At 40.9% G+C, this 23364-nt stretch overlaps 1 protein-coding gene and 1 long non-coding RNA gene across 8 annotated transcripts in view; one reads left to right on the top strand and one right to left on the bottom strand.

The window, feature by feature from the left end:
- Positions 1–4078, bottom strand: part of crebrf (creb3 regulatory factor) — a 70888-nt gene extending 66810 nt beyond the window's left edge. For 3 of the 7 annotated variants that reach the window (XR_013499789.1, XM_078231146.1, XM_078231148.1), the window contains exon 1: positions 3449–3683. The gene's annotated coding sequence lies outside the window, so the exon portion shown is untranslated. Of the gene's footprint in view, positions 1–3448; positions 3684–3894 lie in introns of those variants that run through there. The other 4 variants (XM_078231149.1, XM_078231150.1, XM_078231151.1 and 1 more) reach the window with 4 other exon arrangements.
- Positions 4079–5338: 1260 nt separating this feature from the next.
- LOC144505185 (uncharacterized) lies at positions 5339–22786 on the top strand. Its single transcript, XR_013499788.1, has 4 exons — positions 5339–5575; positions 15552–15646; positions 18498–18534; positions 22473–22786. It is a non-coding gene; the product is annotated as an uncharacterized LOC144505185 (long non-coding RNA).
- Positions 22787–23364: the final 578 nt, after the last annotated feature.

The raw sequence follows: 23364 nt of genomic DNA, 5'->3' as shown, positions 1-23364 counted from the left end.
AATGACGCTCTTGAATGAAACATAGATTAAGGTTAAAAAAGTTAGGCTTTTCAGCAGTGCTAATAATCTGGAATTAAAAGTCTACCGATGACCATGAAACCATTGTCAGGGGATCAACCCTGGTTCAATGGAGAGTGCAGGAGGACATGCCAGGAGCAGCACCAGACATACCTAAAAATGAGGTGTCAACCTGGTGAAGCTTCAAAACAGGACTACTTACATGCCAAATGGCAAAAACAGCAAGTGATGGACAGAGCTAAGCATCCCACAACCAACGGATCAGATCGAAGCTTTGCAGTCCTTCCGCATCCAGTTGTGAATGGTGGTGGACAATTAAGCAACTCACTGGGAGGAGGAGGCTCCATAAATATCCCCATCCTAAATGATGGAGCTCCCTAGCACATCAGTGCAAAAGGTAAGGCTGAAGTATTCGCAACAGTCTTCAGCCAGAAGTGCAGAGTGGATGATCCATCTCAGCCTCCTCCAGTGGTCCCCAGCATCTCAGATGCCAGCCTCCAACCAATTCGATTCACTCCATGTGTTATCAAGAAACGGTTGGAGGCACTGGATACTGCAAAGGTAATGGGCCCTGATAACATTCCGGCAATAGTACTGAAGACTTGTGCTCCAGAACTTGCCGCTCCCCGAGCCAAGCTCTTCCAGTACAGTTACAACACTGGCATCTACCCAATAATGTGGAAAATTGCCCAGGTATATCCTGCACACAAAAAAACAGGGCAAATCCAACCCGGCCAATTACTATCCAATCTACTCTCGATCATCAGTAAAGTGATGGAAGGGGTCATCAACAGTGCTATCAAGCAGCATCTCTCAGCAATAACCTGCTCAGTGACACCCAGTTTGGGTTTCGCCAGGGTCACTCAGCTCCTGACCTCATTACAGCCTTGGTTCAAACATGGACAAAAGAGCTGAATTCCAGAGGTGAGGAGAGAGTGACAGCCCTTGACATCAAGGCCGCATTTGACTGAGTGTGGCATCAAGGAGCCCTAGCAAAACTGGAATCAATGGGTATCAGGCGGCAAACTCTCCGCTGGTTGGAGTCATACCTGATACATAGGAAGATGGTTGTGGTGGAAAAGTCATCTCAGCTCCAAGACATCTCTGCAGGAGTCCCTCAGGGGAGGACCCTAGGTCTAACAATCTTCAGCTCCTTCCCTCTGTCATAAGGTCAGAAGTGGGGATGTTCGCCAATGATTGCACAATGTTCAGCACCATTCGTGACTCCTCAGTTGCTGAAGCAGTCCATGTTCAAATGCAACAAGATCTGGACAATATCCAGGCTTGGGCTGACAAGTAACATTCACGCCACACAAATGCCAGGCAATGACCATCACTAATAAGAGACACTCTAACCACTGCCCCTTGACATTCAATGGTGTAACCATCACGGAATCCCCCACTGTTAACATCCTTGGGGTTACCATTGACCAGAAACTCAACTGGACTCACTGCATAAACACAGTGGTTACAAGAGCAGGTCAGAGGCTCGGAATACTGCGGTGAGTAACTCACCTCCTGACTCCACCATCTACAAGGCACAAGTCAGGAGTGTGATGGAATACTCCCCACTTGCCTGGATGGATGCAGCTCCAGCAAGCTTGACACCATCCAGGACAAAGCAGCCTGCTTGATGGCACTACATCTACAAACATTCAATCCCCTCCAAGCCACTCACCATCTTGACTTGAAAATATATCGCTGTTCCTTTGCAGTCGCTGGGTCAAATCCTGGAATTCCCTCCCTAACGATATTGTGGGTCAACCCACAGAACATGGACTACAGCAGCATCTTCTAAGGGCAACTAGGGATGGGCAATAAATGCTGGCCAGCCAGCGATGTCCATGTCTCATGAATTCATTTTTAAAAACACATTTGAGGAAAAATAGTTAAATTAAAATTTATTTATTAGTCACAAGTAAGGCTTACATTAACACTGCAATGAAGTCACTTTGAAGTTCCCCTAGTCGCCACAGTCCAGCGCCTGTTCAGGTCAATGCACCTAACCAGCATGTCTTTCAGAATGTGGGAGGAAACCCACGTAGATTCAGAGAGAACGTGCAAACTCCACACAGATAGTGACCCAAGCCAGGAATCAAACCCGGGTCCCTGGTGCTGTGAAGCAGCAGTGCTACCGTGCTGCACATTGAATAAACTATTCTAATATTTTATATTAACACATTGCTGTTGGCTATGGCCACCATAGACAAGTTAGCAAATGTGGCATTGAAGTTGCTGCGATCTCATAAAAAATGACAAAATATTTACATATGAACTCAAATTGTGTGACTATGATAAATACTTTATCAGCACACTGGAATAAAGAATAAAGATTACTCCATAAATCTCAATTTTTGGCCAGAATGAGCTTTGTCACATTTAATTCTTGTTGTATTATGTCGACCCCTAATATGCTGGCTGATCACCCAGTGCAGGTCAAGTGCTAAGCATCACAAGCTTTAAGAAGCAAGATTTGATTTTTACTCTTTGCTGTGTTGGCTGATAATGGCCAGGACAGCAACTTGAGTGCTAGTCTTTGAGTCTTCAATAACCCAATCTTTGGATATGGGAGCAGAAAATAAATTACACAAATCCACTGGCACAGAAGATTTTCAAGAAATGTATATTTGTACATACAGTAATTAAAAACTGCAATTGCCGAGCTGTGATATCATCCAACATCAAACTGTTAAGATCTAGGCTGAGACAGAATGTCCATAGAAACAAGAGAGGCAGTGTCCTCTTAATGAAACACATCAGTGTCATTTTACTCATCAATATCATACTACGGTAGCATTCTGATGCATTAACACAACTTAACAATTTAAATATTTAATTTAAATGTTTTCCCTTCCCAAAGTGGCTTTATGAGAATTAAATATTTTAAACAGCACTTGGAAAGTTGTATTTCAAAATATTTGCACCATCAAATATTTTCATCAAAATAGACTAAAAAACCTCCCACAATATTCAAATTTTTAACTGTGTGCCTTCAACATTTATGCAGAAAACAGCAGACAGGCTCCAATAAATAAGTGCTTCTCAGAAAAAGGGGCGTGGTCCAAATGAAAGCCTTCAGCAAGCCTTTAATTGCTTTCTTAAGAAAATGATGATTAATCTCAATAAGTGTCGATTCACAATTATTAAATACGGTTAACAGAATGACAATATTAATACAGCCACCACCAAGTACACATCACGTCCAATTACCAGGCAATCTTGAGCTAGATAATGCCTGACCAACTTGTAAACACACACCACGTGTAAATATAAATTAGACATTCCTAGCCATGGTCGCTAATGACCAGCACAATAAAGGCGCCGCTCTCCTTGGCTACACTTTTAAATGACAGATTAAGCAGGTTTCCAACACTAAACGCCTTTAAACATCAGCTGCAGAGACAAACAAAAAATGCTGCCATGTGTTTACATAAAAGGTTGGTGGGCGGGTTCCGCCGATCCATCCGATACCACGAAATAAAAACGCAGCACAAGATATCGCTCCTTCTCTTTCTCTGACTAAACTCCGGAGTCTGATCGGCTCTGCTATACCGGCGAGGGTCCTCCGGGCCTCCCGGTGACGTCCCTGGCCTCACTCACTCCAGGTTGTTTTGAAAGCGCTGGTTTCTAACATGGCGACCAACACAAACAAACCCGCCGTGGGCGGGGCTCCCCCTCCCCCCCCGGCCGCGCCCATTGGCTCGCCCGCCACTGTTCTCGGAGGACTCATCCCGGGAGCCGCCTCCCATTGGCTGGCGGGGGATGTCAATCACATGACATCTCGGACGGACGGCTCCAGTTTCTCTCCTCTCCCCTCATCCTCCATCTCTCGGGTTAACTTTTCAAGCTCCGCGGTTAAAGGAAGAAACAATTTACCTGCCGCCGCTGGCCGCTTCAACAAACAACTTCTCGGATATCAAGAGTTGAATCGCACCCACCTCCAGAGGCGGTGTTGTCAGGCGGGAGGAGGATGAGGAGGGGGGGCGGGGGTGGCTGATCAGTGAGACGTGCGTTTGTTTTGTTGATATCTTCCTGACGGGTTCCTGGGAAGCGCGTGACTGCGCTGACGGAGGGGGGAGGGGAGTCACAAACCAGCCAATCAGGGGGCGGCCTCGGGACCTTTCCTACCCCCGCCCGCTCAGAGCCAGAAAAAAAACAAAATGCTCCAAAGCTTTATCTCCCTCTGGGCGTGAGAGGGTTAACACGCTTTGGTGCATTTGAAAAAAAAATGATACAACCTCTCCTATGCATGTGCATTACTTCAAAATGTGGAGATGGAGTGCATTACTTCAAACACATACTTGAATGTGCATCAGTCATTTTGGATCCTCAGCTCCATTGTTCCAATAGGGCAGCTGTCAGTCAAAGTTTATTAGTCACATGTCAGCTTACATCAACACCGCAGTGAAGTTACTGTGAAAATCCCCTGGTCGCCACACTCCGGTGCCTGTCCGGGTACACTGAGGGAGCGATTAGCATATCCCGATCTCTCAATTTACAGTTCATAGGATCGTTGGATCCTACAGTGCAGGAGGCTATTTTTTGATTTATTATTGCCACCAGATTCTCAATCTCTTTCCTGCACTCCATCTCGTCATTGTTTGAGATCTGACCCACTACACAAATTTGGGAATCACATTGGAGGGGAATTTGGCTGCACAATCATAGATATATAAGGCTTATAGTAAGGGGCTGAGGACACAGCCTTGTGTGGTAGCGGTGTTGAGGATGAGTTGTTGCCTATCCTTACTGATTGCGGCCTGTGGGTTAGGAAGTTTAGGATCCAGTTGCAGAGGGAGAAGCCGAGCCCTAGGCCACAGCGTTTGGAGCTGAGTTTCATAAGAATAATGGTGTTGAAAGCTGAGCTGTAGTCGATAAATAGGAGTCTGATATAGGTGTCTGTGTTGTCTCAGTGTTCCAGGATTGAATGTAGGGCTGGGGAGATGGCGTCTACTTTGGACCTGTTGTAGCAGTAGGCAAACTGTAGTGGATGCAGGTAACCTGGGAGACTGGAATTATTGTGTCTGTCACCAGGCCACTGAGGCAACTGCTCAGTGACAGCACGAGATACCAGAGGACAGTGGAAACTTTAGGGATATCTGCAAAGCATCCATGAAGAGCTCAAACATTCCTTGGCTTGTGAGCAACCAAACTGGAAAAGGTTCACATGAAGACTTTTAAAAATTTCACTAGGAACATGTCCTGCCAACATTTTACAGACCAGCTTGGGAGTCACATAGTTCCGGATATGAGCCTGTAGAGTCACTATTAGGATTTTTATTGAGTGATAAGTTGTGTAAATCTTCCAGAAACATTATTTGCCTGGGCAGATAGTGCCTCATTCAGGACTGATGCCAGTAAATAGGGACCTTTGGTCACCCTAGGCTGGATGTACTAGCAGGTCTTCTGCAACATTGTTCAGAGTGAATCAAGGAATGAGAATAAAATGGTATAATAAAAATACTGCGGATTCTGGAATCTGAGTCAAGAACAGAGGATGCTGGAAAACGCAGTAGAGTTAATGTTTCAGTCCATTTGGCTCTTCATCAGAACTAAAGTAAGGGGAGAAATGTGTCAGATATTAACTGTAGCTTTAATAACGAAAGACAGATGGCCTGGTGTGGGAGGGGAAAGGGGTGGCTTGCATTGAGGCAAATGCATGTTTGGGGGGGGGGGGATTTAAAATTGCCCACCGCAAGGTACATCACTACCCTCAGGATTCAACATTGATTTCAACAACTCGGACTGTGACCTTTCTCCTCCATTTTAAACTCTCCCCTCCACACCAAGCCATTTGTCTTTTGTTCTTAAAGGTGCTACATTTTGTTGCAATTTCTCAACTCCAGCACAAATGTTATATTGAGCACAATATATCATCAGGGTCATTGGTTTCTCAAGTGGCTCAATAAGAAATACTTTTCTGATTTAAAAAAATGTATTTACATAAGATGTGTCGAAGTACATATAAACATACAATTAGGAGTAGGCCATTCAAGTAGATTACGGCTCATCTGACTAACACCCCAGATAACCTTACGACTTCTTGTTAATCAAGAATCTACCTAGCTCTGCCTGAAAAATATTCAAAGACTGTTTCCACTGCCGAGGGAGAATTCCAAAGACTCAAGGCCCTCAGAGGAAGAAAATCTCAACTCTGCCTTAATTGAGCAACTCCTTATTTTTACACAATGACCGCTAGTTCTAGGTTCTCTGACAAGAAGAAACACCCTCTCCATATCCACTTTGTCAAGACCCTCAGGATCTTAAAGGTTTCAATCAGGTTGCCTATTACTTTCCTAAACTCTGGTGGATACAAACCTAACCTCTCAACCTTTCCTCTAAAGGAAACTCGCCCATTCCTGGTATTAGTCTAGTAAATCGTCTCTGCACTGTTTCTAATGCATTTAGATATTTTCTTAAATGAAACCATACTGTAGACAATACTCCAGATGTGGTCCATCAATGCCCTGTGTAATTAATTCCCCTCACATAACATTCTATTAGCTTTGCTAATTATTTGCTATACCTGCACCTTTTGTGATTAATGCGCTATAATACCTAGATTCCTCAAAATCTCAGACCTCTGCAATCTCTCACCATTTAGATGAGCTTTTTTATTCTTCCTGCCAAAATGCACAATTTCACATTTGCCCACATAATGTCCATTTATAGACTCCTTATATCCTATTCCCAATTTACTTTTCTACCGATTTTTGTCAGTAATTTTAGTAACCCAACCTTAGTTCCTTCATCCAAGTCATTTATATAAATTGTAAAACGTTGAGGCTCCAGCACTAATCGTTGTGGAACACCTCTTGTCACATCCTACCAACCAGAAAAAGATCCATTTATGTCAACTCTTTTCTGTTAGCGAATTAATCTTTAAACCGTGCCAATGTTACTCCCTACATCATAAGAACATAAGAAATAGAAGCAGGAGTAGGCCATCTAGCCCCTCAAGCCTGCTCCACCATTCAATAAGATCATGGCTGATCTGATAGTGGGTTCAGTTCCACTTACCCGCCCGCCCCCCATAACTCTTAATTCCCTTAATGGTTAAAAATCTATCTGTGACTTAAACACATTTAACGAGGTAGCCTCTACTGCTTCATTGGGCAGAGAATTCCAAAGATTCACTACCCTCTGGGAGAAGTTCCTCCTCAACGCTGTTCTAAATGGACTCCCCCGTATTTTGAGGCTATGCCCCCTAGTTCTTGTTTCCATTGTAAGTGGAAATAACCTCGCTGCTTCTACCCTGTCTAGCCCCTTCATTATCTTGTATGTCTCTATAAGATCTCCCCTCAACCTTCTAAACTCCAATGAGTACAGGCCCAGTCTACTCAATCTCTCCTCATAAGCTAACCCCCTCATCTCCGGAATCAACCTGGTGAACCTTCTCCGTACCCCCTCCAAAGCTAATATATCCTTTCTTAAATAAGGGGACCAAAATTGTACACAGTACTCTAGGTGCGGCCTCATGCTGCAACTATACATGCTGCAAGCCCCTGTATAGTTGCAGCATGACCTCCCTGCTTTTATACTCCATCCCTCTCGTGATAAAGGCCAACATTCCATTTGCCTTCTTGATTACCTGCTGCACCTGCAGACTGAGTTTTTGTGATTCATGCACAAGGACACCCAGGTCCCTCTGCACAGTAGCATGTTGTAATTTTTCACCGGTTAAATAATAGTCCATTTTACTATTATTCCTTCCAAAGTGGATAACCTCACACTTACCAACATTATACTCCATCTGCCAGATCCTTGCCCACTCACTTAGCCTATCCAAATCTCTCTGCAGACTCTCTGTGTCCTCCACGCAATTTGCTTTCCCACTCATCTTTGTGTTATCCGCAAACTTTGTTACCCTACACTCGGTCCCCTCCTCCAGATCGTCTATGTATATGGTAAATAGTTGAGGCCCCAGCACCGATCCCTGCGGCACGCCACTAGTCACTGATTGCCAACCGGAAAAGCACCTATTTATTCCGACTCTCTGCTTTCTGTTAGATAGCCAATCCTCATTCCATGCTAACACTCTACCCCCAACTCCGTGTACCTTTATCTTATGCAGCAACCTTTTGTGAGGCACTTTATCGAATGCCTTCTGGAAATCTAAATACACCACATCCACCGGTTCCCCTCTGTCAACCGCACTCGTTATATCCTCAAAAAATTCCAGTAAATTAGTCAAACATGACTTTCCCTTCATGAATCCATGCTGCGTCTGCTTGATTGAACCATTCTTTTCCAGGTGTCCTGCTATTTCTTCCTTAATGATAATGATCATGAGGTTTTATTTTCCACAATGATCTTTGATGTGCAATCTTATCAAATGCCTTCTGGAAATCCAAGTATAATACATCCACAAAGAACAAACAAAGAACAATACAGTACAGGAACAGGCCCTTCAGCCCTCCAAGTCCGCGCTGCTCCCTGGTCCAAACTAGACAAAGAACAAAGAACACCAGTTCCCTTTATCCCCAGCACATGTGACTCCTTCAAAGAACTCCAATAAATTGGTTAAACATGATTTTCCTTGCATGTTGACTCTGCCTGATTGCCTTAAATTTTTCCAAAGTACCCTGCTGTAACATCTTTAATAACTAACATTTTCCATCTGAAAGATGCCAGACTAAATAGCCTATTGTTTCCTGCTTTCTTGCTCCCTCCTTTTTTTGAATAAAGGCAATGCATTTTCTACCTTCCAATCTAATGGAACCTTCCCCAAATCTTGGGGATTTTGGAAAATTAAAACCAATGCATCAACTATCTCACGAGCCACTTCTTGGGTAAAGTCCATCTGGACCCAGGGACTTGCTGGCCAACAGCCACAACAATTTGCTCAATACCACTTCCCTGGTGATTGTAATTTTCCTGAGTCCCTCTCTCCCTCCCATTTCCTGATTTACAACTACTTCTGGGGTGTTCCTGGTGTTCTCTATAATGAAAAACAATGCAAAATATCTGTTTAATTCATCCACCATCTCCCTACTTCCATTATCAATTCCCCAGATGCACTTTCTATAGGATAACACTCACTAACTCTTTTCCTTTTTAAATATCTATATAAACTTTTACTGCCTTCTGCCTTCTCTTGTACTCTAATTTTTTCCTCAGTCTTTTTGTTATCCTTTGCTGTTCTTTATATTCCTTCCAATCTTTTGACCTACTACTTGTCTTTGCGCAACCGTCTTTAACTTTTAGTTAACCATAGATGCTGAGCCCTCCCCTTGGAATTTCTCTCTCATTGGAATATATATAGTTTGTATATCCTGAAATATCCCTTTAAATATCTGCCACTGAATCTCTATTGACCACCCTTGAGCACATTTGTCAGTTCACTTTAGCTAGCTCCACTTTCATGCCCTCATAATTGCCCTCAAGTTTAAAATATTAGTCTTTGACATATTCTTCTCACCCTCCAACTGAATGTAAAATTTAACTAAATTATGATCACTGTTACCTAGGGGTGTCTTCACTGAGGTTTATCAATGAATGCTATCTCATTGCACAATACCAGGTCTAGTAATATGCCCTCTGGTGCATCCAGAATGTGCTGTTCTAAAAAAAAAGCCCCAAACGTACAACGTATTACTAATCTATGCTACCTTGCCCATCTGATTTTTCCAATCTATATGTAGATTAAAGTCCCCTGAGGTATCACTGTACTTTTCTGAGAAGCTCCCATTATCTCTTTATACTCTGTCCTACAAATGTAGTTACAATTAGAAGGTGTGTACACCACTCCCACAAGTGGCTTCTTGCCTTTGTAATTTCTCATCTCAATCCAAACCGCTTCTGCATCCTGGTTTCCTGAATTTAGGTCATTCCTCACTAATGTAATATTATTAATTAACAGGGCCACTCCTCCACCTTTTCCTAACTTCCTGTCCTTCCTAAATGTCACGTATCCTTCAATATTCAGGCCCCAATCTATGTTAGCCATTACAGAGACATGGCTACTGGATCTTGGATCATACTAATTAATTTCTATGTGCATTCAGTTCATTGGTTTTGTTTCGAATGCTACTTGTCTTTAGAAACAGAGCCTCTAGTTTTGTCCTTTTATTATTTTTGTAACATCTATCCTTATCTGCTGATTTAGTCTTAGATTTGTACTCTGTCCCTTCCTGTCATGGTCTGTTTATCATTTCTCATATTAGTACCTTTCTCTCTTGACTTGTCGGTACTCTTTGTTTTACCACATCTTCCCAAATTTGATCCCTTGCCGCCACTATTCAGTTTAAAACTCTCTCTACTTCCCTAGTTATGCGGCCCCAGTATGGTTCAGGTATAGACTATCCCAATGGTACAGATCCCACTTTCCCCATTACTGGTGCCAGTGCCCCATGAACTGGAACCCACTTATTCCACAGCAGTCTTTGAGCCACATATTTATTTCTATAATCTTATTTGTCCAATGCCAATTCACATGTAGCTCAGGTAATAATTCAGAAATTACCTTTGAGGCTCAGCTTCTTAATTTGGTACCAAGCTCCTCATCCTCCTTTGTCCTGCTTATGCCATTGGTACCTACATAGACCATGACCACTGGATCCTAACCCTCCCACTGCAAGTTTCTTACCTGAGCAGATGCTTGCCTGGGTTCAGGACAACACAGCCGTCTGGCCTCTCACTCCTTGCAGAGAACACTTTCGACCTTGCTATTATATTTCTTGGATAATGATTACTGTTAAGTTTATATGAAAATCTTACACAAAATTGCATATTTTCCTTTGAAGAGCAATTAATTAGTATTTTCACTCAAGCACAGCTCAAGGTAATAATTTCCAAATAATAGAGGCAAACATACAATTCTCTATCAGCTCGATATCCTTTCTACAGTTACATAAAGTTAGAACACACGAACTAGGAGGGATAAACCATTCAGCCTTCATGCCATTTGATAAGATCCTGGCTGATCCGATTGTGGCCTCAAATCCTTTATCCTGCCCCCCCATAACCCTCGATTTCCTTGCTGATCAAAAATCTAACTTGGCCCTGAATGTATTCAATAATAGTCTTCACTGCTCTCTGGGGAAGAGAATTCCACAGACTAATGATCCTCAGAAAAAATTCTGCTTACCTGTGTTAAATTAGTTTTTATTTAAAAGATTAGTTGAGTCCATTATCCGGTGCTTGCTCCAAAGACAAAAACAGTGTTACACGCAGAAACATAATTTATCTTTTTCACTGGATTGTTTGGAATTCAGAAAAAAACACCGACTGGAAAGATATGTAGTTAGTGCTGTGTACAATGTTTTAGTGCAAATCTCATTTTGATAATGCAAAAATTAAGACTTTTTCCAAGATCGGTCTTGATGAATAGTTTAATCTCTCTTTTATTGGCAAGTTTTCTTGATGAGGTTTTTTCCATGCAAAAGTTTCTCATCCGCAATGACCTTATTTTTGATTTGAACATTTTCTCTCTCTTCAGATCTATTTGCTACCATTTAATTTGATTTATTGTCACATGTATTAGTATACAGTGAAAAGTATTGTTTCTTGCATGCTATACAGACCAGTTTACTTTGTAGGAAGTCAGCAACATGCAGCAGCAAGGGGGTCAATTCTCCTTATTTGGTGCCACATCTAAGGAAGTAACGCTGCCTTTTTTGCTGAAATTAACAGCAACCAAGTTTCCTGGGTTAGCTCATTTCCATCACTGGACATAGATCCAGGTGCAATCCAGACCACAACTAGAGGAAGTAAAACTTTAAAAGATGGGGATAATTAATGGCAAGTGTGGGGAGACAAAAAAAAACAGGAACTGTTTTACATAAACTTGAACTACTTTCAAACCAGAGCAGCAATAGGTAGAATTGAAGGAAGACGACATGAGCCAGAAGCTAACATATGATTGGCAGCAAGAGTCTGACAATGTAAAGCAATACATTTCAAGTGACACATCTATTAGGAACGCAAAACATTATGTCAGTAGCAGGCATCAGACAGGTTACTGTCTGATGTCTTAAAAATGCTTAGTTTCTCAATGACAGTTTTCTAACTAGTTTCTTCACTGTTTGCTTGTACATAGTCAGAGGTTTACAGCATGGAAACAGGCCCTTTGACCCAACTTGTCCATGCACCCTTTTTAAACCCCGAAGCTAGTCCCAATTGCCCACATTTGGCCCATATCCCTCTATACCCATCTTACCCATGTAACTGTAAATACTTCTTAAGACAAAATTTTCCCCGCCTCTACTACTACCTCTGGCAGCTTGTTTCAGGCACTTACCACCCTCTGTGAAAAAATTGCCCCTCTGGACACTTTTGCATCTCTCCCCTCTCACCTTAAACCTATGCCCCCTAGTTTTAGACACCCCTACCTTTGGGAAAAGATATTGACTAACTGATCTATGCCCCTCATTATTTTATAGACCGCTATAAGATCACCCCTCAGCCTTCAATGCTCCAGAGAAAAAAGTCCCAGTCTATTCAGCCTCTCCTCATAACTCAATCCATCAAGTCCCGGTAGCATCATAGAAATCATAGAAATCATAGAAACCCTACAGTGCAGAAGGAGGCCATTCGGCCCATCGAGTCTGCACCGACCACAATCCCACCCAGGCCCTACCCCCACATATTTTACCCGCTAATTCCTCTAACCTACGCATCCCAGGACTTTAAGGGGCAATTTTTTTTAACCTGGCCAATCAACCTAACCCGCACATCTTTGGACTGTGGGAGGAAACCGGAGCACTCGGAGGAAACCCACGCAGACACGAGGAGAATGTGCAAACTCCACACAGACAGTGACCCGAGCCAGGAATCGAACCCGGGACCCTGGCGCTGTGAAGCAGCAGTGCTAACCACTGTGCTACCGTGCCGCCCTAGTAAATCTTTTCTGCACTCTTTCTAGTTTAATAATATCCTTTCTATAAGACCAGGACTGTACACAGTATTCCAAGTGTGGCCTTACCAATGTCTTGTACAACTTCAACAAGACATCCCAACTCCTGTATTCAATGTTCTGACCAATGAAACCAAGCATGCCAAATGCTTTCTTCACCACTCTGTCCACCTGTGACTCCACTTTCAAGAAGCTATGAACCTGTACCCCGAGATCTCTTTGCTCTGTAACTCTCCCCAAAGCCCTACCATTAACTGAGTAAGTCCTGCCCTGGTTCAATCTACCAAAATGCATCACCTCACATTTATCCAAATTAAACTCAATCTGCCATTCGTCAGCCCACTGGCCGAATTGATCAAGATCCTGTTGCAATCCGAGATAACCTTCACTGTCCACTATGCCACCAATCTTGGTGTCATCTGCAAACTTATTAACAGGTCTTACCTTTTCAGTTCTAATTTGCTGCTTTTTACTTAGTCACACTGTGTGACTTAAAAATTGATGCAAAAAGTGTTGTTCCATGTTTGCTGCTAAAAACATAAATTTGCGTGCAGTAAGTGTATGACATGTATTTGCACACCCCCTTCAATTCACTTCTAATCTCAACAAAGCTGACTCCTCTAACCTCTCAATCCCTTCTCATTCTTTTCACATATTTGCTTGCTCTCCTAAGGAGCCAACTTCTCTTTCAACTCCAACCTCAATGATCTTGGAAAAAAACATAGGAGAAATAGGAGCAGGTGCAGGCTGTTTGGCCCCTTGAGCCTGCTCCATCATTCAAGAAGATAATGGCAGATCTGATCGTTACCTTAACTCCACTTTCCTGTCTGAAACCCATTACTAGAACCTTGATTTCCTTGTAGATCAAGAATCTATTTAACTCCGCTTTGAAATATTCAATGACACATACTCCACTGTTCTCTTGGGTACAAAATTCCAAAGATTAACCACCCTAAGTTCCCCCCCAAACCACCTCCATGTGAAATTGGAGACACCTTGTTTTGAAACTGCACCCCTTAGAATTTCCCAACGGGAAAACGTCCTCTAGCATCTATTCTTACAAGCCCTCTCAGAATCTTTGTTTCAGTATCATCGCTCATTCTTCTAAACTCCTAGTATGAGCCCAACCTTCCATAATTGGAAAAGCTCTTCATCCCTGTGAACCTTCTTTATACTCACACCAATGCAAGTATATCCCACCTTCAAGGAGGTGTAGTCTCCTCAATGCTTTTATAATTGTAATATGACTTCCCTAGTTTTACATTCCACCCCCTTCCAACAAAGGCAGTAGCCAATTTGCCTTCCTAATTACTTCCTGTCCATGCACGGTAATGTTTTGAGATTCATGTACAAAGACGCCCAGATTGCTCTGTACCACAGCATTCTGCTGTCTCTCTCCATTTAAATAATATTCTGCTTTTCTAATTTTCATGTCAAAGTGGACGACCTCGTATTTTCCCACATTTGCCAATTCACCTATCTATATCCCTTTGCAGATCCCTTGTGTACTCAACTTGCTTTCCTATTTTTACAGTCAGCAAATTTAATTACAAAACACCCAGTCTCTTCATCCAAGCCAATATAGATTATACATAGGGGAGGCCCTCGCACTAATCTCTGTGGTATCCCCATTAGCCAGTTTGCCAACTTGAAAATGACATACTTATCCTGATTGACTAACTGGCAGAAAACACTATCCATGCTAATATATTGCCCCCAACACTATGAGCTCTTATTTTTTTGTGGTACCTTGTTGAATGCCTTTTGCAAATCCAAATACTCTACACCTATTGGTTGCCCTTTATGCATTTGCTACATCAACTATCAAACATGATTTCCCTTTCATAAAACCATGTTGATTTTGCTTGATTGCATTATAATTTTCGAAATGTCCTGCTACTATTTCCTTAATTCTAGCATTTTCCAAATGACAGATAATAGGCTAACTGGCCTGTGGTTTCCAGTTTTTTGTCTTCCTCTCTTGAATGAAGATGTTACATTGGTGGTTTTTCAGCTTGCTGAAAACTTTCCAGAGCTCTAGGAAATTTTGAAGATTACAACCAATGCATCCACCATCTCTGCAGCCAGTTCTTTTAAGACCCAGGATGCATGTCATCAGGCCCACAGGACTTGTCAGCTTAGTACTGATAAGCTCACCACTGATAATTCTTCCCTTCCTTTTGACCCTTGCTTTTTACAGTTCAAATTTTTTTGTGCCTTTCTGTGAAGATAGATACAAATACTTGTTCATTTATCTGCCATTTCCTTATTTCCCATTAATTGCTCAGTCTCATCCTTCAAAGGATGAGCATTCACATTAGCTACTCTCTTGTAGAAGCTTTTACTCCTTTATATATTTCTTGACAGCTGACTCGAATTCTAATTTCTCCCTCTGATATTTTTAGTCAACCTTTGCAGGTTTCTAAAATTTTGCTGATCTCATGGCCTACCATCAGTCTTCACAGCATTGTGCACCTTTTCTATGTATTTGATACCATCTTCAACTTCCTTAGTTAGCCACAGATGGTGCACCCTTATCTTACCTATTGCGTCCAACATCTGTTTTACTGTTTAAAGTCTAATGTCCCTCATTCCCTGCTTCAAACCCTACTCTCTTTTCATTAAAGTTTTCCCATCCTTTTAATCTCAGTTCTGATCCATTTTCCTTTATTTTCAGAAATTTGCTTCTGTTCAGCCAATCGTCGGAAGATGATCCTCCTGACCATTAAAGTGACCATGCAGGTGCATTTAAATAATTTTCAGTTATGAAAGGTATTGCTGCAGTTCTCAAATTATCTATCACCTTAAATGCTATAACCCTAAAATATTCAGTGACTTTAATCATGTTATTCAAACATTTTTCAACAACTAATTTTCACCGTTGAAACCTTTGGCAGGGCCCTAACAAATCTATATAAATTTCAACTTGCTTCATTTCCCCTCGGGGCTTTCACTTACCCTTCCCAAGTATAATCGCCTTCATTCTTTTGTTGATTCCACTCTCCATTAATCTACTTCATTGCAATCTCACAGCCTCAATATTCAGCTTGCAGATCTCTTGCTATGCAACCAGAGGGCTATTATCAAGTATATTAGCCATACATTACAAATTGCAAACCATACATGGATAATTACTTTTGATTAACTAAAACGATCGATTGCATGTTATCTAAATTGTACAGCAGAGACGTGTATTTTAATCTGTATGGGGTGGGAAAATAGCAAGATAAATAACATTGCAAATGTTGTGTTCAAATGTGTTTAATTGTTGTGGGTGCTTTACTTTGTTTACTGCTCATTGTTTATCTGATAAAACATCATGTAACATGGATGAAATTGCCAGATATCACCATCATCTAAAGACCATCGACATGGCTGCCCTGCTGGCAGACAAAAGCAGCCCAGCCATTAAGGAGCATATCTCAAAGGGGACATCACAGCAAAGGGCAAGTAGCATCTGGCCATGGTTTGGATGAAAAGTAAGGGAGTTGTGGCGCCTGGCACATATCACTGAGAATGTTGACTTACACAGAATGCTACTTCCAAAAATTGTGCGAGTTAAAAAACCTAGAAACTGCAAACACAGTCTACTTTGACAAATAGAAAGACGCCAATGTTTCAGAATGGTGGTAGATGTTTATTGAATAAATATCTGTGAAGGATATTGAACTGTATTATCGACAAACAGTTTCACATGCGCAATAATTTCAGCAGAAAATGCTGATGCAGCCATTCTGGAATTTCTACCAGAACAATACTATACTCTTTTCTCTATGCATAAAAATGGGGCAATAAAAAACAAAACTTCATTTTTATCTCTCTTACAAGTGAAACAGTTGCCTTTCAAATTTTGATCATTTAAAAATTTGATCAAATTTTGATCACGTGTTTGCCTAATTATCTCCTTTCACCTCGGTGAACTTCCACATTTCCTTTACTCAGTAGCACAGATCTTGAATATTGCTGAAAAGACAGACATGTTGCTGAAGCTTTTCATCTTGCACTCATCAGGGCAAATACAAGAATGCCAAATTTTAAATGATCAGAACAATTTATATTACAGGAGAAAGGATGCTGATTGATAGGCAAGTCTGATTTGCCAAGCCATGTAGTTATGCGAGTAGTATTTCCCACTAAAAGGATGCTATCAGTCCAGAAAGATGTTCTGCCTATCACACAATCATGTATGAATTTCAGCACTGGTGCAATGCCAAAATGCAACAATTAGCTAATTGAATCGAACAGTATATTCCTTCAGTTTTTCAATAGGCAGCATGCAGATCATACTCAACCAGCCCATGCTCAAAAAACCCAAAACAAAATGTCTACTGTTAGATGTGATTGGGCATGACTAGCTGAACATTCCTGTGTGCTAATAGCTACACTAACAACCAATTTAAGATAATCAATCAAGCTGGTAATATGACTCAATTATGCTTGCTAGAAACAACATACATTCATATGCAGGGACCCGTTCTCTGCAAACAAAAGGAATATATTTAAACCTAGCAACTTTTTAAAAGTTACCTACGAGCTTGGAAAGCCGATAGTTCCCTATGGCTTTCTCCATGTCAATGCCTTGGTCAGAGACAACTTGTCAACCAATCAGCACCTTTTCTTGCTCTAGAATAAATTGTGACCGTTTGAAATCTGGGATTTGTGCATTTGTCCTGGTGTGCGCAAGATGAAAAACTTCAGCAACATGTCTCTTTTCAGCAATATTCCCTTCATTATTAAAACTGTCAAAGCAGCCCCATTCCCTCTTTTGTTCAAAACACTTCTCGCCAACAACTACCGAAGTTATCCATTTTAAAGTTGGGGTTTTTCTCCTTTGCATTTCCAGGCAAACTGTATGAATAAGTTTCTGATCTTATCACAATATTTCCTTTATTTTATCAGTGCTATGGTTAGTGTACCTCCAAACATTTCTCTCAATACAATGCTACAAATATGGCATCCTGCATGTTATCCCTCCTCCCCACATAACCCAGCTCACAAAGTAAAACTCAGTCTTTCACTTTAACTTGTTCTTCAAAACTTTGGAATTCCAATGCTCCTTAGTTTTATTTCCACTTTCGCATTGCTTTGCCATGACTTTCTTTCAATTCTGCTCTTGATACATTTAACATTTACTGATCACAGATCTGTGAACATGAACGCACAAATCGCTGATCTGGCAGGAAAAGAGAGTTCCTGTTAAACAGGGTCAACAGCATAGATACAGACTGTTTGGGTCAACTCATCTATATTGGTATTTGTGCTCCACAAAACTTCATCAAACTCCATCAGCAAATCCTTTCATTTATTTCCTCCTGATGCACTTACCTAGCTTCTTAAATGCATCTATGCTATTGGCCTCAACCAGTCCTTGTATTTTACATTCCTACCATTCCGAACATTATGAACAAGGTGCTGCTGCTGACAGCAAATGATTAGTCACTGATCAGTTAGCAGCATTCTTCAAGGGCTAAATCATTATGTATGAACCAATATTCTATAATTCCATAGTATAGGAACCAAAGACTTATTATGTGGGACACAGTTCCATTCCTCTTCTGAGCTATGTAATCTTGAATATTCCCTTTGATTCATAATTCACAGGTTATTTGCTTAAATATTACAGGCGATCACAAAACTCAGAGCAGCCTGCAAAGTGAAAGGTGAGAACTGTCCATTATTACATGCAACATGGATACCTTACTGTTGATAAGTCTACCGACAATTGTAGCTGTCAAACTGCATGTGTTCCTTTTCAGTGCTTTGTGTAGACATTGTTCAAGGAAATTGTATTGCAGACATTTTGGGATTGTCAACCATGAGAAACAATTATACTTCATGACTATTATGCTGCCCAAATAGTAAATTGCAATACACATTAGAAGTAATTGCCAGATTGTCAGAAATTGTTGCAAAAATCCAACTGGTTCATAACACACAGACTATAGGAAAGCAAAATGCAATCTAGCTTTTGACAGTCTGGCTAATAGTCATACTAACTTAAAGGAAGGAAATTTGCTATTCTTATTTTGTCTGGCTTTTGTCTGCAGACTCTCAGCAATAAGTTTGGCTTTTTAACTGTCCTCTGAAATGGTTTAGCAATCCACTATGAAAATGTTTAATCACACCATTAGACAGACCATCTGGGATCAAATTAAGCACTAGACAAGAAAGGCACACTGAGTCCAATCGAGCTTACGAAGTCCTCCATATCAACACCTGGGACATGTGCCAAAACTGGGACAACTATCCCACAGACTCATCAAGCAACAGCCTGATAGTTATACTCTCAGAAGCCCTTCAAAATAATGTCTTAGGTGCCTCCATTGTTACTCCGAGATGTGTCCTGCCCCATAAGACAGAGAATGTGCTCTGGGTGGGAGACCTGTGTCCATCAAGACTGGCTCAGTAATACCACCACTGACTGAATTTGCAGAACCCCTGAAGAACATAGCTGCTAGAAGGGGCCTGCAATGCTCTCCTTGACCAATATCTCCACTGCTCCTCCTTTCTTTTCTGAACACCTTGAACCAAGGAATATTTAACACCTAGTCCCACCCTTCTTTAAGCCAAGCCTCATCACAACATCATATTTCCACAATGTCATGTGCATCTGTAACTTACATGCAGTAACACTGATTTAGACGTCACTACTTTCTCCCTTATTCTGACTTAACCTATTAACTTACTATTCTCTTAATGTTTTCTGTCTCTCCCAGTATCGTGTAATATTTACTCTTGGTTCCCACTTATGAAAGACAATTTGCTCTCAATATCCAAGGCTTGCTACAGAAGGCAGGCAATCTTTCAGACCTTGAAGTGACACTTCAAGAAAACAACTTTAGAAAAGATCACAAGTTCACTTTGTGATCATGAAGTTTAATGCAGTTTAAGGAAAACACATTAAAAACCCAAATTGTAACACTAAATTTATTTTAATTTCTTCATGTCTATGACGCTCTTCATCTCGGGTACAACCTTCAAGATTGACAGCTGTGCAACTTTCTGAAATTCTTTTTCCATATTTCTGCACATCCCTCTCCTTAAAAGTCCATCCATCAATCCCTACTTATGTCTCCCTATTTGGATCAACTCCCATTCTTGGTTGACTACAACTCTGAAGAACCATGGGATTTTATTTGAAAATTGAAGCACAAGAAATGCAAGCTGTTATTTGTGGTTGATTGGATTCACTTGTGTCCTCCACGAAAGCAAATAATTGGCAATTGTGCAAATTCCGGGTTATATGTAGAAATGTGTAAACATCAATATTTACTGTTTAAAAAATAAGATATGACCCTTATGACTTTTTGCTGCAAGTGAAATTAAGCAGCATCTGTCAGTATTAACAAATGAAGTTTATGACTTATCTATTTCCATGTGAAACACCATCATTTTTTGATATAGGAATAGGAACAGTTCAACAGTTAAGACTTAACAAGGATACGCAACATTAAATTGATGGTTCAAGCACAATAACACTGTTGAGAAACAGATTCAAATCCAGAAGATCAACTATCAAAAGGGTGATAAAAAGGTGTTCATCAAATGGATTGCAGCAAAATTGCTGAGATAGTTGTAACAGGAATTCAATGATAGAAAATATCTTTAAGTGTACCCACAGACAACTGCTGCAAAGAATAATAAAATGCAAAGAGGAAAAAGCGACTGTTCAGAAATGTAGAAAGTGAGAAAAATTCCCACCCGGAAATCCTGCCAGGAGCGGAATTAAAATTAAATAAAATACACATTTTTATAAAGATGCCAGTGACGGAACCGCGCATGTGCATGTGTATTTTACGGATTACAGATGCCATCATCTCACTTGAGAACACCATCCACCAGGTACACGGTACATACACTTGCAACTCAGCCAACGTTGTCCACCTGATACGCTGCAGGAAAGGATGTCCCGAGGCATGGTACATTGGGGAGACCATGCAGACGCTACGACAACTGATGAATGAACACCGCTCGACAATCACCAGGCAAGAGTGTTCTCTTCCTGTTGGGGAACACTTCAGTGGTCACAGGCATTCGGCCTTTGATCTTCAGGTAAGCATTCTCCAAGGCGGCCTTCATGACACATGACAATGCAGAGTCGCTGAGCAGAGACTGATAGCCAAGTTCCGTACACGAGGACGGCCTCAACCGGGATCTTGGGTTCACGTCACACTATCTGTAACCCCCACGACTTGCTTGGGCTTGCAAAATCTCTAACTGTCCTGGCTGGAGACCATACACATCTCTTTAACCTGTGCTTAACCCTCTCTCCACTCACATTCTCTGTACCTTTAAGACTTAATTACCTGTAAAGATTCGCATTCCAACCATTATTTTGTAAATTGAGTTTGTGTCTTTATATGCCCTGTCTGAGAACAGAACTCCCACTCACCTGATGAAGGGGCAGCACTCCGAAAGCTTGTGGCTTGTGCTACCAAATAAACCAGTTGGACTTTAACCTGGTGTTGTGAGACGTCTTACTGTGCTTACTCCAGTTCAACGCCAGCATCTCCACATCAGGAAGAATAGGTACAGACAGTCACCATAAGATCCACTGTAACATACCATTGGTAGTTTTAAAATTGAATTCATGGATTCCAATTCATTCCATATCCTTGGTCCTTCGTTTCCAACTTATCACCCCTCTTCAAATCTTAACTTGTTCATACCCATTTATTTCAATAATCTTCAGTCTATTTTTTGTTACCAATACAATAAAACAATGGAAACAATCATTTCAGTCTTTTACCCTTTTAAAATCTTTTGTAATTTTGAAATGCCTTCAAATTCCCCTCAACCTTTTCTGTTCTCATGAAGGCTTTTCCTCAACTCTCATCTGTGAGGACCACTAGGAATCTAGTGCTCCTCACAGAACCTTGCAACAGAAAACTTAGTTAGGTTAGAAACTAAGAATCTGTGGTAGCAGACTTGGAAAAAATCAATGCATGTCCAAAGCCAAGACAAAGAGCTGAAGAACGTATGATGGTGAGGTCTTTAAAAGAAAATTGGAGCAGCATCAAGCAAAAAGCTAATGGAATGATACCTGTGTATAATTGGTACTTCAAGGAATAGCTGGAATACCGAAAAGAATTCAAGTAAATTCTGGAGGGCTGTAGTATACCTTTTGGGTCGATCCCAGAAAACGTGAATGAACCTTCAAGATTTCGTAAGATAGTGGAAATATTGGGGGAGGGTGGAGGTAAAAGGTAGAACGGAGTTTATAGTAGCAATCTCAAGCTTTTGCATTAAGTTGGTGGTGCTTGGTTTCATTTTTCTAAAGTTTGGTTTTAACAAATGTGAAATCTTGTGGTGTAATTCTGTGTTCAGGTTTCTTCTTTAAATGTTAACAGTTCCTAACAATTGGAGGTATGAAAGGTTAGTTAGCCTGAGGAATGTGCGCAAGGTAAACTGGTTTACCCAATATTACCATCCCACTGGTCGAATTACACAAAATATTTGCTGGAGAGGGGTTTATAGCTGGCGTATATTTCTCAAATGAGGAGTATCATTACATTTTGCAAGGTTAGCAGATATTTAACAACCAATTTTTCAATTGAAAATGTTTTCCTTATTTTCATTCTGAATTGTTTTACTATAGATTGAACTTTGTTCTTCGAACCAAAATGGATTTTCATACCATACAAGCCAAAATTGTTCCAGCCTAAAGACCTACAGAAATTTATTTTTGCTAAGAAACTGACTGCAACTTCAATGACTAATGGCCATTAATCCTTCAAAGAAGATATTGCCAACTGGAACTTGTCCGCATACGTGAGGACGGCCTAAACTGGGATCTTGGGTTCATGTCACACTATCATTAACCCCCACAGCTTGCCTGCTGGACTTGCAGAATCTCACTGGCTGTCCTGTCTGTTGACAATACACATTTCTTTAACCTGTGCCTAATGCTCCCTCCACTCACATTGTCTGTATCTTTAAGACCTGATCAGCTGTAAAGATTCGCATTCTAATCAGTATTCTGTAACTTGATTTTGTGTCTCTCTATGCCCTGTTTGAGAGCAAATATCCACTCCATCTGACGAAAGAGCAGCGCTCCGAAAGCTAATGGCATTTGCTACCAAATAAACCTGTTGGACTTTAACCTGTTGTTAAAAAACTCTTACCCACTTTTTATTACCAGACACAGAATCTACTCTCTTGGCAACCTTAATGAAAAGTGCTATTAGTAAATCAATTCAAGAGCTTACGGACAACCTAAATACACTTCTGGTTAATTTTAATTCCACAGTATTTGAAATATTAAAGCTCATCCAAAGGCAAGCACAATATATTGTTTGAAAAGCCATTTGTTACAATATTTTAGATATGACATGAAGTTTCAATTTCCCTTTTCATATCTAAAACAAATGGTCACAATGAGAACCAAAGGCTTATGTCATTTCCACATTGCTTAATTGCAAGATCACAGCAAATAAACTTTTAGGTTACTATATCTCTAACTAAACCAAATGGGTTTCCTGATAATCTCA

The sequence above is a fragment of the Mustelus asterias genome, chromosome 16 (assembly GCF_964213995.1).
Source record: "Mustelus asterias chromosome 16, sMusAst1.hap1.1, whole genome shotgun sequence".
NCBI classification, from domain to species: domain Eukaryota; kingdom Metazoa; phylum Chordata; class Chondrichthyes; order Carcharhiniformes; family Triakidae; genus Mustelus; species Mustelus asterias.
This window is presented reverse-complemented; position numbering and strand designations above follow the sequence as displayed.